The sequence below is a fragment of the Polyodon spathula genome, chromosome 12 (assembly GCF_017654505.1).
Source record: "Polyodon spathula isolate WHYD16114869_AA chromosome 12, ASM1765450v1, whole genome shotgun sequence".
Classification (NCBI taxonomy): domain Eukaryota; kingdom Metazoa; phylum Chordata; class Actinopteri; order Acipenseriformes; family Polyodontidae; genus Polyodon; species Polyodon spathula.
The window spans coordinates 16660732-16682359 of record NC_054545.1 but is presented as its reverse complement, the minus strand read 5'-3'; the positions used below and the strand labels follow the sequence as shown (position 1 = coordinate 16682359).

General features: G+C 37.3%; 1 protein-coding gene across 2 annotated transcripts in view; it reads left to right on the top strand.

Moving 5' to 3' along the window:
- The first annotated feature begins 19011 nt into the window (after positions 1–19011).
- The window catches only part of LOC121325015 (regulator of G-protein signaling 6), a 117245-nt gene continuing 114628 nt past the window's right edge, over positions 19012–21628 (top strand). For both annotated transcript variants that reach the window (XM_041267302.1, XM_041267301.1), the window contains exon 1: positions 19012–19324. The gene's annotated coding sequence lies outside the window, so the exon portion shown is untranslated. The remainder of the gene's footprint in view (positions 19325–21628) is intronic.

Genomic DNA, 21628 nt, shown 5'->3' with positions numbered 1-21628 from the left:
CGTCACATGGTTTTCTGTTATGGAGAAACTTCTAAGTGGAATCACTCCATATAAAAATGTAGCACCAGCCATGGAAAGGACACAGTGCCTGTGCTATAGTGTATCCTTTGGGGTTGGTGTCACCCCCACACACTGATTTTAGGAAACCTAATTCAGTCTTCCTAAAGAATTAAAAATGTATTTAATTTGTATTCGGGTATAATAGTGCATACTGTTTGAAAGGGACACATTTTTGTTCATACCACTCAAACGCACATATGAAATATTTCTTCATCTCCAGATGGAAGTAATAAAATATGCCCATGGGGAGCCCACATGTGGGGTAGAAATCGCTTTAATGTAATGTGTAAATCTGACAGGCCTGAGTTTACCTACTTGTGTTTTCGTGGATTCATTTATCAAAAGATAAATGCTAATTTATGGCCAGTTTGTTCACTGAATGAGATGGCAGCGCTGTGATAAGAATGCATCATAGGAGGAGATTTTTTTTGGGAGGGGGGGGCTACCCCCCTGTTTAATATATTAGGCACATGCTGTACCTTTCTATCTGCGCAGACAGGGTTTTAACAGCAATCACCCTATTAAAAAAGCAATTCAGTGTTGCAGACTACCATCGCCATATTGGCAAATGTGGCCTGTGTTGACCTTATGGGTGCTATCCTCGTGTATTAGTATTAAGATGTGTATGCATAACAGCCTTTAATTGCTTCCATGTAAACCCTATCTAACCTGATATCCTGATTGAATGGTTGTGATAAGTTATTAGTCTCGCCCACGTCTAATGTAATTTACCCACTGAATAATCCAAATGAGTATTGAACCATTGCAACATGCGACTACAGCACATCACAACATGGTAGGTACGTTGAGGATTTTTTGTTATAGATAATTAATGAGCAGAGCTAGAAAATAGCACTAAAAAGGCTATTGTATTTTAAATTGTGAGCCCGGTGTCAAATTTATTGCGCAATTTATGAAGCTATTGAAAGCGATTTTTTTGTTTTGTACATTTTTATTTGCTGTAATGTTTCATTTTCTTTGTAATTGTACACTTTGTTTTATTTGAATAAAAAGCAGTTTGCTTTTGGCTTGTGCTCTCTTAGACTTCGTCATGTGTACGTGGTTTAAAAAGGAATTTTGAAAGGATGCCACGTTTGTGTGCATTGTGCTCGCATAGAGGAAGAGAAACATTGATCTCGAATCATTGCAGAGAGCTGACGGCAACAGTAGTGTACCTCTAAAGCAATACTATATATTCAGCAAGGAACCATTGAATCCATTGACTACTGGTTAGCCATCTGTCACTTCAATTGAGACTATTATCGGGGTCTATTTTAAGGATATAAACGGGATGTAAATGTTGCCGTATTTAACCCTGTATTACTGGTCCCATTATTGGTTTCCCACAGCATGGATCATTTATTGCCTTTTTTTGAAAACTGTTCGAGTGGGTTAACAAACTCAAGGAAGAAGGTATGTCGATCAGACAGTATTGAAATCATTATTACACACCCCAGAGTAGGTAAAGTGAACAATCACATTGGATAAACAAATCAGTTGATGTCAAAGGTGAAAAGATGGGATACAACAGCCAACTGCTATACGGAATGCATGTCTCAAATTGTTTGTTAAAGTCCTCTGATTCATGTTTCCAAAACCATTGTGACTTGTAGGAGATAAAGCGGTTGGGTCCCAGTCTCCCAGCAACAACAAAGTACTGGGCTGCTGAGTCATATACACAAGCATAGCCCATAGCCCTGTTTTTCAAGGTAAGATTTTCTATATGGATTACTATTTAGATGTACGTACTCAAATGTACAGCCTCAGTGGGTCTGCTGTAGTTGGTATCTGAAGCCTTGTATCAGATCAGTCTGTTGCTCATACTAACCAACCATTGGTTACTATCACAGTCTAACACTGCAGATTTCATATGGGGGACTCAGCAGAAGTACCCTATCCCAACCATACTTTAAGCTCCACTATTTCAAGTGGTTTTGTTATAAATTCTCTGAGCATGTATTCTTGAGCACTTTCTATGTTTTATTTCAACAGAACCGGGTACACTAACTGAACGTGCACCTTCACTGAAATTTGTTCATCATATACCTTATTGATCAATTAATGGCAACAATACACACATGATTGATTGATTTATATATATATATATATATATATATATATATATATATATTATATATATATACATATATATATATATACACACACACACACACACACAAGATTTTAAGTTTTTTAATTTTTTTTTAAATTTATTTGCATATCCTGTATAAATGGTTTTGTGGAACCACTTTGGCTTTATAGGAGTAATTAAGTGTTTTTCCTCGCTGTGGGTCAGTGAAGTGTACATCTTTACAGAGTATGTGACTTAAATTAAGCTTTCTTTCTATATGTGCTGCCTTGGTTGTTGGTTTGTATTTTTTTGGTTATGTTTTTCCAAGTGAAAATGTCTTAACTCTTGTTCGGATTATATGCACATTTAAAGAAGTGAATTAACTAAAGTACTGTTTACATATTATATGATCTTTTTTTTGTAAAACGTAGAGGTTAAAAAAAAAAAATCGAATTTGCAGTGATCACAGTATTAAAGTTTCTTTAAGAAAATGTATTTTGTTGGGTTTTTTTAATCATGTCCAAGCATCATAACAGCAATCTCAACCAAGATAATATATAAACACATTTTTAATCAGTCTTCAGGATTACAGTCCTTGAAATAAATTATTTCCTCTGCCGGGGAGAATATCAAACCAGAAACTCATTTGCTTCCAATCACCAGTAACTTGAGTAATGTTTACTAAATTGCATGTCTCTGATTCTTACTTTTTCTATCCGTGTCCTCCATAAGTTCATGTAAGAGGCTTACCTTTTGCTACTCAGACACCTTGCAACGTGAATTAAATAATCAGCAGGGAATTGGTTTGATTTCCCCTTCGTGTGGCTCACCTTTCACAATGTATGGACCAAATTGATCCATTATGATTTCAACTTGCACCATTTTGTTTTGCAAAAAGAAAAAAAAATCTAAGAATGTTACAAAATTAGTAGGTTAAATGTAATATGTCCTTTTAGTTTTACACATTTCCACTCCATTGAAGCTCTTTAGTAAATCACAACACTTGTTTGATGATAACATTACCTGGCCACTTTTATTAGGACCTGCCTCCCTGATTGAATTTTGCATTGTCCCCAGGGTGGGCATTTTCTTCTGATATATCCTGGGTCCCATGACCACTCTGGATAGCGGGACAAATGCTGTACTTTACTTAAACATCGCTGTGGGTGAAGTCCACCCAACAGTGCTGACCTTGCTACCGATGCTGGCCAAACACCAAATTGGCAGTGTTTTTGGCAGCTATTTCTAATTCTGTTGACTGACTACAGAGGTTTTTTAAGTGCGATACAGATTATCCGCTGTATTCCCAGTTACTTCGGCCAGTTTGTTCCATTGAGTGTAATTTAAAAACTTGCGCAATTATTTTCAATTCAGTCCGGGTCACAAAATAAAATATGACGTGATGATAATGATGATAGAGGAGTGCACTGATCACAGGATATTCAAATGTGATAAATCTACACTGTGAAGCGAGGGACAGCCCTTTCAATTATTGTAGAGAAATGCGCCTTGGTCGAGTGACATGCCGTTATTTTCAGGAAAGCGGGGCAGAGGTTAATTCATTCCTCATTACTTCTCATTCCATAATGAATCTGACCATCCTGAGATGGGGCTACAATTAATATTTCAGGCTTAAATAATAACGAGACTGACATACACTGGGAAAGAGGATATTACACAGCCCAGTGACCATCTAATGAAGTGTCCATTTGTCAAGAAAGCAGCGCTGGCAGAACTAACATGGCTAATGGACCAGAACAACGAGAGAGGGATGATCCAGTCTTCGCCATTGCGGTAATCACAATGGTGTGTGTTTTTTATGGTAACAATAGCAGCAATTAGTTTTGGAGCAAGAGCGTGGACATTTTATTTCTAAAGGAACTGAGAGCAAGGGTGTATTGTGGGAAAACAAGATGTCTGAAATGCAACAAGTTTTTAAGTACTCCTAGTACAGTAACAATACTACTCTGCAGTGGTAGGGTCAAGGAAGGTTCACATATACTATGGCAAGCCAAATTGGCATTTAGAGATCTCAAAATATTTTAATCATGTAGAGATCTTTAAGTATTTAGAGATCTCTTCAAATAAGTAAAGAATTCAAATTTTAAAGATATCTCTAAATACTTTCTCTATCTTAAAATGTAATTTGAAATAAGATATCTTAATACAATTTTGGTCAGGTTTGTCATGTAAAAAAGCAAAACAAAACAAAAAACATGTTTCACAAAGGAATGCCACTAAATGAGTCTGTTACTTATCTGTTCTCATGATCAAACTCAAAGCTTCAAAAGTGACATTGCCATCAGTTTCTTCTGATGCCGTTTGAGAAACACAATCCAGTCTACAGTGGGAAAAGAGCAGGTTGTTGATTCGTTCACACTTTGAAAATTTTGCAAAGCAATAGTGACTTTAAGGTTAGGATTAGAATTATGTGTACTGGATGTGTATATGTTCCTGGTAGAGATGCACCCCCCCCCCCCCCCAGCAGAAACATCAAAATACAGAACCTTTTACTTTACCTTTACAAGAAAGGAGAGCTGCATCTTTGCCTAACCCTCTATTGACGTTTCAACCTGTCACCTGATCTGAGAACTATGAGGAAAAACGTACCTGACGAGTGACCTGAATCTCCCTGCAAAATAAAACCCATGTTGAGTTCAATGCACCGTGTGTGTCACAGTAGTTGGGAACACAGTAGTTCCCAAATGGTTCAACTTGTATTGGCACGTTACAATAACGTAATTTAATTTACTAAAGCATATTGTTCAAGAACGTCTTATATATCTGACAGCTGTAAAGTTAAAAAATATATATTTTTGTGCACAGATATTTTATTTTTTTTAAATCTCAGTATGATCTCTAGAACACGTTTGACAGACAAAGCAATAAAGCACAACAGTTTGCCGTTACTATATATTACAGGTTTACTGCATAACTTTACTCCATAAAAAGTGTGATGCGATGTGTTGTTGCATATGGGGGTATGTTTGCATTCAGCTGCTGCATGATGTGATTAGTGCGTGCGCCACCATTAATTTACAGAGTTGAGAGCTGCGACAGAGTTCATCAACTACGTTCTTGTTATTAAATACAATAGTTACATTCAATACTGGATCTGTGATTTAAAGAACTGCACACACTAGAGGGATGTCTTGAAATGGATGTGTGTCTGGGTGGATATCGAACCCTGCTCAAAAAGTAGGTATTCGGGCCAAATCCGAATCCTGGATTCGGTGCATCCCTAGTTCCTGGAGAATCTGTCTTAGGATGATTTTTACATTTTTATTTGTTGGAATTTCCAGTGTGCATAACTGCTAAGGCTGCCACCTCTTAAACCTATAAAAGCCTCAGTTTAGTTTACTAGTACTAAACCTTCAGAAACTCCATAAACTATAAACCATCAGGCTCAATTCACTTATTACTCAAATTTAAGGTGTGAAGCCCTTCAAGGACTTATGCAGAATAGCTTGTTACTTTCAACTTTAGCTTATGCAAGAGGGCGGAGGCTGGGCATGATCTGGCGATCACGCACACCACTGGTAAGCAGCATCAACCCATCTCCTCATCTCACCAACAATCCTGAAAGGCAGTGTATCACACAACACTGATCATTACACCTCAGGCTTCGTAGAAGAGAAAGATGTCTGCAGAGAAAACAGCAGATGGAAGGAAAGGTAGGCGCTCTTGAATACACACTAACTTTCTGTCTTGTTTCTTAGCAACCTTAGACCCCCTTGTGTGAAGAAAAATCATGCGGCAGCCTCTGATTACAGGCCAGCTGGGGGAGTGTGGATCATGACCTAGCAGTCGAGAATGACGTTATCTTTAATTAACTCAAGCACTAGGATGTCATTCTTAAGCAAGGCAAAGGTTAGGTTAGATACTTGCGTGAAGGTGTGGGTGTCTTTCCAACTATTTCTATCCACTTCTGTGATGCATCTGTATCTAATGTTAGCAGCAAGAGGATGTGCAATTATAAAAATAGCCAGCAGTTCATTTTAACAGAATACTGCTAATTGCAATTGTCCAAATGGTTTGTTGGAATTGGTTAAAGGGGAATGGGAATTGATTAAAAAATAACTGGAAATGGAAAAACAGGAATTAACCCCAGCCCTGAATAAGACTTTACTGCTGACGAACCATTGACTCTCGGATCAGGCTCATTCCAGGTGTAGTTTTGGGTAGCTCTCACTGTACTACAGTATATGTAGTGTTCCACGTTTTTGTTTTTTTATCTTTAAAAAAATTGGGAATGTTTTCGGAGTTTATTTTATATATATTAAAATAGGGATAAAATCGGTAAAAAAAAAATGTATTTGTAAAATTGACACAATAATCAGATTTTGATTGGTCAACATAATTAGATGATAATGTGTTTGTGAAGTGACAGAGAACCACGTTTGATCCTCTGACGTCTAAACGTCTGCTGGATCCTGGGATACAGTGTAGGGCTGCATATTACAATGTTGGAGTCAAAGTAAAACAGCATTTTAATCAAAATGTTGTGTATTTCATAGAAAAATGTACGGGGAAGGTATTGAATAACAGACAGAAATTGGGTATGAATCAGTAAAACACAGTGAAATTCGGAATAAACCGCAAACGTGGAACACTAAGTATATGACCGCTGCTGAATGTCTAACATACACTTCCCATGCTTGGTAACGCACTCCAAGTACCATTTCACAGGAAGAGAGGCCCTTGCACATATTTATAAGGAGAGTTAATTGGACTGGGCTGATTCCCAGCAGGATATTTAACAAATATAGCAGAGTTAGATGAATGGAAATTCAAACAATCTCTTTAAGAGATTGCTTGGATGATGCGTGTTTGGAAGGAGTCCACCAGCAAACTGGGAAAGCTTAGGTCTGCATAACACTACAGGATTAACAGTAGCGTCTATCGATTTTATATGTAATGGACCAAAGTGTGCATTATCTCATCATGAATCCCCATATACAATGTCAGTATTTATTATACTTGTATATTCAAACAACAGACTTTTCCTCTGGGGATAATTGTATTCATTGCAAATAATAGCATGGGATTCATTCTAGCATGATAAATATTTCAGAATCCTTGCAACAGCAAGTATGGTTTTGTCTGGATGCACGGGGGTTTTTAAAGAATGAACTGTGTCTCCTCTTCAAGTCAACATCAATTCTTATTTTCACATGCCCACTAACTTTTTTTTCAACAAAATGATGTTGACATTTATGATGATCAAGACTGCCCCCCCCCCCCCACCAATTTAAAAAAGAGATTATACTTTTTCTGCACTTGTAAATTTACAATTGAATGGTAAAAAAAATAAAATTAAAATAATAATAATTGAATGTCAAAAGCAATGGCAATGATGGGATTCAATTATTGTTCTGGTGAAAACAAATGGCATTTTATGTAAAGCAAAGAAGAGCATAGCATACTGAACTAATACACTGCAACTTAAAAACAAACAGAATTTACCTGTGAACCAGGGGTGCCTCCACCCAAGGAAGAGGAAGGGGGAGGGGGCAAATACAGAAAAATAAAGCTGCATTTTTTTTTTAAATGTCTTCCGTCTGACGATGTAGTGCTGTTATCTATTAACTTGCTTTTTTCATAGATAAGTGAGTGCAGTTTTTTATAAAATTATACAAATTAAACTTTGCACTTTTTTTCAAATAACTTACTTTAGTAAACTATACAAAAAGTTTGTCATCGTTTATTTCTGTCCTCTCTATTTCCTTTAAAGCTGTAATTAGAATTGTTAAACCATCTGTATTTCTTAATTACATCATGGCTATCTGCGAAATGAACTAAAATGTTTTTCTAGTTATACATTCAAAAAAATATATCTGGTTTACTATGTTTGCAGAGTATTGATTGGAAATGAAATTGGTTATCAACAGAGATGAAAAATAATACTGTTAATGTTTTTGAATTACTTGAAAAAGACAATCACATATGAAAGTCAAAGTAAAATACACTTTGCAAGACACAGGAACAAGAGGGCAGTATTTATTTGTTTCTCCTCCTGTTTTAGTGTTGTCAATAAAAAAAATGACTCTTTCAACACAATGTTCAAATATTTGAAGTGTGCAACAGTGGAAGGATATGCAGATTTGTGATTTTACCCTCCTGTATACCTCAGCTGTAGTAATAGAAGCTCAGTATAAAGTCAGGCGCTTTACATTGATCTCTTTATGAAATGTTACCAGAAGAGCTGTTCTTACGTTTTGCAGCATACCTCACAAGATTTCAGGGTCTTTATGCACAGGTCTGTTCTAGTCACAGACCTGAAAGAGCGGCTGGGGTGGCCGCCACTCCTGATTTTATTTCCCCCTGGATTTCCTAAACAAAACATGTCTGGAGTTTCTTACACTCAAGTTCTTGCAATGCTGAAGTTTGTGTCCTTCACACATGGAGCCTCGGTTCTGTGCTAATGTACCAAGGGGTGTCACTTGAAAAATAAGCACCATGATAATGTGTTCAGAACTAATAATACATTTGTTCAAATACTAGGACATTATGCATAGATGAAACGTAACTTATTCCTGTTTTCTATTAATGATCCATACTTATGAAAAAAAAAGCAGCGTAAGAATAATAACATTAACGCTAATTCTGTTTCTAAGCAGGTAGCAAAAATCACAAAAGAGATGACGCCTGAACCCATTAATTCCAGCTAACGTCTATGGCCAGCAACTTTACCGAAAGAGTTTCTCTCTCCTCAGAGTAGGGCTACATTGTCCCTTCGCTCTGGGCTGGATTCCAAGCCTGGTTGCTGCTGTGGCTGGACAGCGCATTAAGACATAGCCATCGATCCCTAAAAGCGCCTCTGTGTGTGTTGAATTTGCTGACTGCCCTCTCTTCTCATTCTGCTGAACTCACAGATATGAGAGAGGATGTATGTTTTAAACTTGCAGATACACAATGTTGGGTGGTTGTGGTTTGTACAAGATTGATCCAGTCCCACTTTATGAGGCTCAATCTATAGTCCAGTCATTTTGCAGCAGCCAGCAATCGCTCTTGCATAGTTTTTAAAGTAAGATAAGGTTGACTAATTTATGAGCAAAGCTACAAAAATTGCGACTAAAGCATATTTTTATAAGTTTTTATTTTGCGTTGGCAGTGTTACAGAAAATGCATAATGGCTGCTGCTTCCAAACTTCAATGCAAGCCTTTACCAAATGGTCATCACTAGCATGTAACATTGTATTGTAAAATTAAATGTAACAAACTATTGTAAAGTATGTATTTTTTTTTTTTTTTTTTTTATCTTGTGGTTTTGACGATTTGAAGTTTGAGACCTGTTTTTTACACCAAAATGTAAAGGAAAAATAGGGCATAGTTCTAAAGTAAAAACCAAAAAATTGTTTAATGAATACAATCTTGGTTTTTGTGATTTATAAGAAGTACGTCTTGTGTGTGGTGACTATTCTTGTAACAGAATGCTCTTTTCACAGTTTCTACAGCCAGAACCTCCCACACTGCACACAATGACAGGTCTTGTATTAATAAGAGACACCCTACACAAGCTGTATTAACATTCACATTAGCATTTCTTTTTTTCCTTTCATAGAAAATGATGCAGATTGCATTTTGGTATGAAGACCTTGATAAACCTGACTATTTGTGTCTTAATCTGTTTTTCCCAGCAAATGCACTTATATAAATAAATGATTAATCACACAAGAGGAGAGCAGATAATCCTGTCAAATGCGCTGTCGACAGATCATTAGCGCTGTTGTCAGGTAGGAATGCCAGTTGTTTTCATGTTAGGAGCTGAGAGCAGACTGTCTCAATCTCAATCACACCAACATCACAGGAACCTGATCCCAAAATGACATGGCTTATCTCACTTCAGCACTAGACCCCAACCAGAAGACTTGTACTTACTGTGTCCATTATTCCACAAGAGGAAGATGTATTTTATTTATGTAAACAGGATACTAAAAGCCCTTCTAAAAATATCTTATCTGGCCTGATAAAGCAGCTTCTTGAAAAAAAAAAAAAAAACCCATCAATTCTAGAATTAGAGACAGCTTAAAACTGATTAAAAGCTACTATATTAAATGTTTCTTTCTGAAAAACAAATCATGTGAATGCTAGGGATGTTAATCTGCTTTAAAGTGATTGCAGCAAACACAATAATTCATTAAATCTCACCTGCTTTCCGTTAGTCTAAAATGTGCACTTTCATTTCAAAACAGGATATCTGGCACTACTTACATGTTATCAGTTCCCATGCCGTACTCTCAGGAAATCTTTCCTTGCACTTCCTGGGTCACTTCACTTCAGCAGTGTCTTCAGGGTCAAAGCGTGTTACTGGCTGAAAGCATGTCAGTCAACAGGGGAAGCAGCTGATTGGTTAATGACAGTGTAGAAGCTGTTGAAGGGGTGGGGACAATCACACCCTCCAGCTGAAATGACTCAGGAAGTGCAACACTATCCGAAAGCATAGCTTGCAAGCAGATATTTCTTTAACTTTGTGTGCTGTTGCACTGTAGCAAAGTCTCTTGAGGGTAATACTTTACATTAAGTGTCTTTAATTACTGTGTATTTCCATAGTAGTTACTTAGTAAATCCATGTGTACTACACGTAATTACAATGTTATTATACATAGTTACAATGTACTTAACACTAGAAGGACTGGAGATATATTCATACCTAGAAGCCGCACAGCAGTCTTTCTGACGGCTGTATTCAAAACACTAAATTGTATAACGAAAATAGAAACAGTTGGATGTAACTCTTTTTTTATTGAGTACGTCACAAACATGTGAAAAAATGAAGCATATATATATATATATATATATATATATATATATATATATATATATATATATATGAACATTTATTTTATAAATCAAAACAAGACAATGTAAATAAACATCTGAACAGACATCGGTTTACAACATACTGTACGTATTCATAAAACTGAAATGACAGCAATTGGTTTATTAGATGAGCAAAAGCAACTGAACAATGTAAATAAATTTAGACTTAGAAAAAATAAGCGCACAGCACAAGAAGTTATATAAAAAAAGTAATTTATTTTTCTTTTCTTTTTTTTTTGACAAAAGGGTATTCCTTTACCTTGAGTCTAAGGCTGTTCATAATCAACACAGATAATGCGCTTCTCCACGCCGCCTTTCTGCACAGGGCACAGCTGTCCGAAGTTTTATTTTTATTGCACTTGCCAACCTGGCATTGCCGTCTCTTACGGAACTCAACTGGGTTGCCAGCTTCACCTGTGGGTATACACTCGGCAGTCTCCCTCTGTTCCAAATGCTTCTTGCGAAGTTAACGTGCTAACTGTAAAATATATTCTCTCCTTGGTAAATTCTTCTCCGTGCATTCTTTGTAAAGTACCCAGGAGTTGATGGCTGCTAGGTCCAATACATTGTAAAACATCTGAACAGACCACTAGTTCCAATGCTAATCAATTAACCAAAGCAGAGCATCTGACAAGCAGGCGCCAGCCTTCAAAAGGCTGATTGAAAACAATAGACTGTCAGTCATGCACTCAAGCAGAGAGTAGAGACTAATTTGATTACAGCTAAACACATTGCGGACTGGTAAATAAAAATAATAAAGTAGAATACCGTTCTATATAATCACAATACAATTGTTTTATGTGTGGCCGTCAATGTGACTGCTCCCGGGGCTTTTAGATACAATGTAATGTATCTCCTTTACTTCTGCACTCCTGTGTTTCATGCTTTGTGAGAATATTTAATACATACAGACAGAAAGGTACATGAACGCACAGCCCCATGTGTGTTACACGACTGGAGAAAACTAGTGTTAATGTGTACGTTTCTTTCCATGATATAACCCTATCCCAGACCCTTTTCTGATACAAATGTGTACTTACATATCGTACAATTTTTTTTCACACATTAAGTACATTGTAACTATGCATAATAAAGTTGTAGAGACACTTAATGTAAAGATTATGCTTGTAAACTACTAAGAAATATGCATACTGTTTTTTGTCATTTAAGTAAAATTGTTTTGTTAATTGTTCACGTGTAGAATGTGATGGTGTTTATTGATTGTCACGTCACTAATATATAAGGGAGGAAGGTGCACTGTTTGAAGAGAGAGTGTTGTGAGCCATGTTATTGTTTATTTTGTTATAAATAAATACATAAAAAAAACTTACCATTTTACCTCTGCTTCTGTCACAGGCCTATAATGAATTAAAGATAGATTGATTAATGTCAGCATCTTGCACTGACTAAAACTTCACCCTCTCTACCTCTCTTTACTGTAGGAAATGTGGCATCAAGTCTGGGACAAAACAGCAACTGTGACATTCAGAGCACAAACAGACCAAGAAAACCTTGTTTGCAATGAAGCTGAACTCATAAATCATAAGGACACACGAACACACTGACGCAAACCTACCAATAGACACATAGACATAAATACTCAAACACACACTGACACATGGACTGTTGACATAAACGGACACACACACTTAAATACAAACATAGAGACGCCTGTGTCCTGTCTGCTCTCTGAATCAACACCAGCACACGTAGGCGATAGATAGCTCTGTGTGTGTCAATGTATTTAATTTTTTTTTTCAAGGAAGGGGGAAGCATTCTAATAAAAATTATTCTCTTCAGGGAAGAAATGACTTCATCTATTTCAGTCTGCTGTTCCTACTTCACTACACCCAGATCTTGGGATGCTCCCTGCTAAAAAAATGTCCTACCAAATATATAAATGCTTAAGATTATACAAAAAATCCACCTCACAGCTGCAGTGGTTACTGCAAATATTATAAACTACATACCATTGCAGAATGACTGTGTGGGACACCTTTTTTTCATTTTACCCCATAACAATGTTGACTATGAAGAATAATACAAAATTGGCTAGATATGTTTGTGTAACAGGTCTGGAACTGGGAACCTTTTCCGATGTATGAAGGAATTAAATACTGATATAATATAATGTATTATTCTAATAGGAACCTGATTTATCCTGTACGGTCAAATAAAAGTAAGAAAACTTTTGCAGTCTCCGGCTGATGTTCTTCATCCACTAGCTATCCTGTCTAGCTCCCTAGCCAGCCTGCTACCTTCAAGGACCTCACTCTCAAGTGTGATCGACCCTCTCCTGCTACCCAGACCAAGGGGAAATTTCATCTACCGTCTGATAGAATCCTGGTAGAGCTGGAAGCTGATCGTTCTGAATAGTTTGCTAAATAGATGTAGTTAGTAGGTGTTGCTAACTAACACCTTCACTTTACCATCACTGTGGTTGAACAGATACAAATCAAGTATTGTTAATTGTTATTTTTTACTTTATCATTACTGTCCCATGTTAATGTATAGGACTATGTCAGTGTAGAGATACTGGTTTGGGACTCCACAAGGTGAATGGAGCACAGCTATTGTACAGCAAACTTCAATTTTGTTAGGATATTTTGAAGAATTTATTTTGTACTGACTGTTTTGTGAGAGGCTGGTTTGTGTACAATGCCAGTGTGGTGTGCCCACATTCACAGTATCACAGCTACTTTCTCGTGAGACATTATGCCAAGCTAGGGCTACCACCACAGAAGCACTCCGCAACACCACTCTTCCTACTGCCACCCTATCTCGACTCCCACAATATATTTCAATATGTTACGCTAAAAAGGAAACTTTTAAAATTTGCTTAATTGGTGTCTTCAGTGTTTCTGTACACTTTCCTCAGGATATTTCTTCTACAATTATTTTCCATTTCTGCAAAATAACTAACAAAGCGATACCTGCCATTTAAATATTTCCTTAACCGTATCCTATATATATAACTACCGTTCCCCTTTCTCCACACTAAAGGCCAATACAATATAAATATTTCAATGTCTTCAATCCTGATGTAATCAATGAAGAAATTCTAGCCAATTTCTTAAACATTTGGCTCAACAAAGAATTAAAACAGAAAGGTAAAATTCGTATTGCTTTTAATTATCTGTTAAAAATAATTCCCTATTCAGACAAAAATCCCAGCGGTATCAAATGAAGAAGTTAGTTGCTTAACTTAGTAGACTCCTCTAAACACTGTTGTGGAAATCTTTGTGGCTGGATTCACTGTGGAGACAGTTTGTCTTTGAAGTACTTCTATTTGAAGTAAATTCTGCTTTGATATGTGATAATGATATCCCATGCAACATATAAGATCAACTAACAAAGTCACAGGCATCAATATCTTCTGGAGTTAGGACATGGTTGAAATGAGAAGCTCTGTCAAATCCAGAACACCTAGATCTCAATCCTTGGGTGATTGTAATGTGTTCATCCGTTCTCTGAGTAATTCCATCAGGAATGGCATGTTCTTTGATTGCTGATGGGTCTGTCTTAGTTCATATATTGTGTTAACTATTCTCTTTCTCTCTCTCTCTCTCTTGCTCTCTTAGCTGAAAATCACTTCCAGACCAACGGCAGTGTCAGTTCCAGTTTAGCCTGATTAGCGCTGGTTTCAGACGACACTCAAAGCCTCAGTGCTTTATTCCAAGAAATCAATCCAAAAATGAAAAGTACAGTCACTGACAGCACCGCTAACAGTAGCAGGACCTCAATTAACTGGTGGTCACCGATGGCACTAAACCATTCATGTTGCCATTTGTTGCCATTTATGTTTAAAGCAAATAAAATCTGGATAAACTTCCATATACAGATACTTGCACGTAGTTACACTATATTTGCAGTTCATGAATATTTGCTTATGCACTTACTGTACCACTTGATTGTAAGGATCTACAATGTCCAATTCTGTTCCCTCACTGCAGCAATTCCACAAACACAACAGCTCAGGAGAACTGAAAGTCAGTGGTCATTCTCCAAACCCCCGACCAACCCGATTTCCTCTTTTACACCCAGGAACTTGAGAGTGGATGTCAGTGAGCTACCGCCCCTTAGAGGACAAAGTCCAGCTCTGCAGGTGTCCTCTTGAGCTCACTAGGCACCTGGCCGGCAGGGTCTGCAGTAGCGCGATCAGGAAAAACAGTCCCTGTCGGTTTTGCATCCCTAAACCACTGGAGCACAAAGACTCTGTGACTCTCCTGCTAGAATCCCTAGCCAAGACCAGCGACTTTGCACAGCCAGGACAAGAAGCTGCACTCCCCTGATTGTATGACACACCCTGCAGACCACATGGCTGTGCTTTTTGCCAGGTGATTCACATGGGAACCCCTAGGTCACAAGTTAAATGACAACTCATAACATATGGTTAAATAACAACAATTAAACAGTATAACTGATTTTAATGTGACATCTTCTAATATATTGTAAGTTAACAGTATTTGATACAAGCCATCTGATATGATATAAAGAAATGGGATGGCCATATTCACATCAGTATCAGGGTCTGGTCTACAGTATATTGTAGTATAATTTATAATCCAGGGCTGATAACGAAACGCGAAACAAGCAATGTGATTAGTCGAGCAAGGTTCCAGCTCTCCGTATCCTGGATGGATATGGACAGTTGGAGCCATGTCACATATTCGAAATCACTAAGCTGCCTCACAGAATTTAAAGTACAGGTAGTCATCTTGTTTACAGTTACAGATGTACAGAAACTATAATACCAGTGACCAATTACCAGCAAAAAAAATCCCAAAAGTAGTAAGAAGACATGATGATTTGGAAGAAGAAAGATTACATGAACTGGAAGTTAGCAAAACAGAAGAAAAAAAATACAAAAAAATGCTGTCTTTGTACTCACTCACCCTGACTTTGTCACTTCCATTTATGTCTTTTTAGACACATCTGCACATTATCCACCCCTCTGCAACCTTGAAAAATTACTGAAATCTAAAACATCGTTATTATTTTTGAAACAACAGCGTCTTACATGCACAGGAAAACCACAAATTCACCTCCTGGTGGATCCATGGCAATGTAAGATTCAATACATCAAAAATAAATATATTTACTTACATGTCTCATTAAATCAGTTTACTTTTATTTTGCTTCAGGGTTACAAGTGTACACACTGTCCTTGAACATGTGGACTTAGGGGGTGGATTTGATCAATCTATTACTTGTCAGGATAAACCACAACATTTTAGGGGAACTTCTGGGATAGCCACAGATAGAACATAAGAACATAAGAACATAAGAAAGTTTACAAACGAGAGGAGGCCATTCGGCCCATCTTGCTCGTTTGGTTGTTAGTAGCTTATTGATCCCAGAATCTCATCAAGCAGCTTCTTGAAGGATCCCAGGGTGTCAGTTTCAACAACATTACTGGGGAGTTGATTCCAGACCCTCACAATTCTCTGTGTAAAAAATTGCCTCCTATTTTCTGTTCTGAATGCCCCTTTGTCTAATCTCCATTTGTAACCCCTGGTCCTTGTTTCTTATTTCAGGCTGAAAAAGTCCCTTGGGTCAACACTGTCAATACCTTTTAGAATTCTGAATGCTTGAATTAGGTCGCCACGTAGTCTTCTTTGTTCAAGACTGAACAGATTCAATTCTTTTAGCCTTTCTGCATATGACATGCCTTTTAAGCCTGGAATAATTCTGGTCGTGCTTCTTTGCACTCTTTCTAGAGCAGCAATATCTTTTTTATAGCGAGGTGACCAGAACTGCACACAATATTCAAGATGAGATCTTACTAGCGCATTGTACAGTTTTAACATTACTTCCCTTGATTTAAATTCAACACTTTTCACAATGTATCCGAGCATCTTGTTGGCCTTTTTTATAGCTTCCCCACATTGTCTAGATGAAGACATTTTTGAGTCAACAAAAACTCCTAGGTCTTTTTCATAGATTCCTTCTCCAATTTCAGTATCTCCCATATGATATTTATAATGTACATTTTTATTTCCTGCGTGCAGTACCTTACACTTTTCTCTATTAAATGTCATTTGCCATGTGTCTGCCCAGTTCTGAATCTTGTCTAGATCATTTTGAATGACCTTTGCTGCTACAACAGTGTTTGCCACTCCTCCTACTTTTGTGTTGTCTGCACATTTAACAAGTTTGCTTACTATACCAGAATCTAAATCATTAATGTAGATTAGGAATAGCAGAGGACCTAATACTGATCCCTGTGGTACACCATTGGTTACCACACTCCATTCTGAGGTTTTTCCTCTAATCAGTACTTTCTGTTTTCTACATGTTAACCACTCCCTAATCCATGTACATGTGTTTCCTTGAATCCCAACTGCGTTCAGATTGAGAATTAATCTTTTGTGCGGGACTTTGTCAAAAGCTTTCTGGAAATCTAAATAAACCATGTCATATGCTTTGCAATTATCCATTATCGATGTTGCATCCTCAAAAAAATCAAGCAAGTTAGTTAGACACGATCTCCCTTTCCTAAAACCATGTTGACTGTCTCCCAGGACCCTGTTACCATATAGGTAATTTTCCATTTTGGATCTTATTATAGTTTCCATAAGTTTGCATATAATAGAAGTCAGGCTTACTGGTCTGTAGTTACCTGGTTCAGTTTTGTTTCCCTTTTTGTGGATCGGTATTATGTTTGCAATTTTCCAGTCTGTCGGTACCACCCCTGTGTCAAGAGACTGCTGCGTGATCTTGGTTAGCGGTTTGTAAGTTACTTCTTTCATTTCTTTGAGTACTACTGGGAGGATCTCATCCAGCCCAGGGGATTTGTTTATTTTAAGAGCTCCTAGTCCCTTTAACACTTCTGCCTCAGTTATGCTAAATTTATTTAAAACTGGATAGGAACTGGATGACATGTGGGGCATGTTGTCAGTATCTTCCTTTGTAAAAACTTATGAAAAGTAATCATTTAATATATTTGCTATTTTTTCTTCATCTACGATTTTGCCATTTGTATCTCTTAAACATTTGATCTCCTCTTTGAATGTTCTTTTGCTGTTGTAATAATGGAAAAACATTTTGGAATTGGTTTTAGCTCCCTTAGCAATGTTCATTTCTATTTCTCTCTTGGCTTTTCTAACTTCCTTTTTGACTTGCGTTTGCAGTTCCGTGTACTCTTTCTGAGTACTCTCTTTTTGGTCCTTTTTTAACGCTCTGTAAAGTACCTTTTTTCGCTGAATATTTTTTTTAATTGATCTATTAAACCATTTTGGCCATTTAGTTTTACATTTAGATTTGTCTACTTTAGGGATGTAATTGTTTTGCGCCTCTAGTACTACATTTTTGAAGACCAACCATCCTTCTTCTGTGGGTGTTTTCTCTATTTTACTCCACTCTACTTCTGTTAGTCTCTGTTTCATACCTTCATAGAAGGTTGATGCAATCCAGGGTGATTCCCCAATGCTGTTCTATGCTCTCTCTAAAAAGAAATATATAACAGCTTTGCTAATCAAATAAACCCCTTAGTGTTCCTGTATACAAACCATTGGAGCACAATTTCATCATATTCCGTGGTAATGTTTTTACATGGTATGTGTTTATGAAAGATATAAGAGCTGATAAAAAATCTTAGACATGTCAAAAATCATTCCTTGTGGAATCTAATTTATTCAAACTGTGAGCCTCTGTGCCTCATTTACCTTCAATTCTGCCTTCTATTCAGGATGCAAAAATTCTTGTTTTCAGCATCAGTGGGCGCTGCTGTAATGCATTCAAAAACCTTGCGCTCATTTTCTTTTCCCTCAGCTTCCCTGTGCTCTCTCTCTCTCTCTCTCTCTCTCTCTCTCTCTCTCTCTCTCTCTCTCTCTCTCTCTCTCTCTCTCTCTCTCTCTCACACACACACAAACATACACCACCTCCTCTCTCTCTCTCTCTCTCTCTCTCTCTCTCTCTCTCTCTCTCTCTCTCTCTCTCTCTCTCTCTCACACACTCTCCTCTCTCTCTCTCTCTCTCTCTCTCTCTCTCTCTCTCTGCTGTATAAATTCTGTTTCCAGTCTCTCTCTCTCTCTGCTGTATAAATTCTGTTTCCAGTGAAGACAGTGAGCCTGGTCTAGAGGGACACACTGAGGGAGGTTTACTTCAGCTGGCTTGCTCTGTTTCTCTCTTTCTGTCACACTTTATCTACCTGCTGACTACTGAAGGCACTCACAGACCAAATACAACCTGGATGAAGTCAAGAGATGATACTACCACAGGCTAACAGCCACTTTTTTTTTAATTGTGCAAATTTAATAATTTAATTATTCAAATGTTCTCTTTACCATGAAACTACCTTCCTGCTGTTGCTAAGGAAAATAAAATTAAAATAAAGAGGAAAGGACCAGACATTCTTTGGTTGCTAAGGTAATGGATGCTTCATTTAAGATTTGTCCAAAAACACAGAATTACACACAGTTGTGCTCTGAGGTGAGGTGTCGTTTTTAAAAGCCTGGTAACGCTATGGGAAAACTCTGGAACTACAAGCTCCTTATCTTAGTGTCAAGTTCCTGTTATCAACATTACTGGTTATTTTTAGCTGTTTCAGTGTTTATTTTAGCTATTCCATGTGCAGAGCTGTATGGGTGCATGTATGTGTGTATGTACTGTACAGTATGGTGCGTATCTGTGAAGGGAAAGACATGCTTTTCTGAATTTACTTAACCAGTGTGTGTAGAAGACAGCTTTTGTCTGGTTGAGAAGGGCTAGCTTCAGAACATTCAACAGAACAAGTGTTCTGAAAGAAATGGGGCGACAGTATAAGTAAGAGACATCGGGATCTGAGATGACGGTATATGTACATGATTTAATGTGTATGATATATCGTGTATGTCACTGCTTGTGGACATGCAATGAAATGACACAACTGGAACAATTTAAACAAGTAAAAGTTGTATGCCTATATCACGAAACTCAAAATGTCTGTCACTGAACTAAAATGCTGCATTATTGAGTGTTTAATAGTTCTGGATGATGTGTACATACATGGATAGACACACACACATAGACACCTACATACACAACTAAGGTTCCTCTTAATCCATTTAAGGTTGATTTGGTTCTGTAGACCAGGTTATGACAGTCACGTTTTGGTTTTGGTTTTGATTGATGCTAGTCAAGACCAGGTTCAATTGAACGCCAGGTAGTGAAAGTGCTTTGTTTTCATTTGATTGATGTTAGGAGAATGGTCCTTATTTTTAAAGATGAGGTTGTAGCACAGTAAAGCAAAGTACCTAATTCCTAAAAAAAAACCAATTATGCTCAATAATAATCATCTACTGTGTGTTAATATGTTTATACTGTATATAAAAGCAATGTTTAAATACTGATTCATTTTGCACTATGCAGAACTATAATCATCACGTAGCTTTTGTGTATTTGGTCTGTAGTTCATAGAGCTTTATTTCACAAAGTCTACTAAATCCATTCAACTAACGTAAACCCCCAGCAGAGACAGAGCTGCTTCGTCTGAGGATTGTCTTCTTACAGTAACACCTCCACTAAAACAAACACATTCCAAACAAAGGCAGATCTACATCAAAGCATGACGATGGCAAACTGGTGAACCTCATTCCCAAAAAAGACAAAGGGGGACCATCATGTACGCACAAATGATACAGTTCCTCCAAATCCTTACGAAACTAAGTGATGGAAGGTATACACCTGACATTTAAAATGTTCCCCAATCACCAGTACAGTAAACAACACAAACAAGCGTGTATGTGGTTCAAACTCTTTATAAGACACTCATTACACAATTTTTTTTTTTTTAATTAAATATTGTAATGAAAAAATGAAAAAAAGTAATACAAGTGCAGAAATGTACATGTAAGCTGCATTACTGCAAATAGTTTCCAGAGAAGCACTCTGTGATACGCATCTGGAAAATCTTTTTTTGCAAGTACGGACAGCAGAACTTTGTCAGCATTTTAAAAAAAATCTGCAAACTGATTCTGCTCCACAGCGCGCCGCAGCGTTACAAGCGCAGCGCGCAAGCTTACATCATCAGTGTCTGTTTCAGGCACCGCTGAGAATTCTTCCTTTGACTCTGGTCTTGTTAGAGTTTCAGTTTCGGTTGTATTTTCGTCAGCACTCTCCTCCTCAACTACAGAAAACGCAGCACTGTTGCATTGTTAGCTGACTGACAGAGTTTCAAACATGCTTTAGCAAGAGCACAGCATCTAACAGACATTTTATTTACAACTAATTTTTGTGCTGATGCTCATTGCTTTTCACTTTCCAGCCATGTTGCAGTCAATGCTGTTTTTTCAAACTGTAAGCCCAACACTGCATACAGGGTGTGAATAGCCAAGGTACAGTACAGGGGTAATCGCTCAGTAACGAGGTGCAAAAAGCTGATTGATTGGTCTGTCAAGCTTTTACTACAGTAAAGTGCTGCCTTTTGTATTGAAATCTTTGTGAATGGCAAGGAATCACCTCCATTTAAAATTACTACGAGTGTGAAATATAAAAATTGCATGCTTGTAGCCCCAACAAATGCATAATATTGCAGTCTCCAAATCCCCTAGACAAGAGAAAAACAATTTAAAACCTTAATCTTAAATGCACTCTGACATGTTATTAGTGTCTAAAAAATTTATTTATTTGGGGGAACATAGCAGAGATTCAGAATAAAATAGAAAACACATAGGAAATGTTAGATAGTTTTAA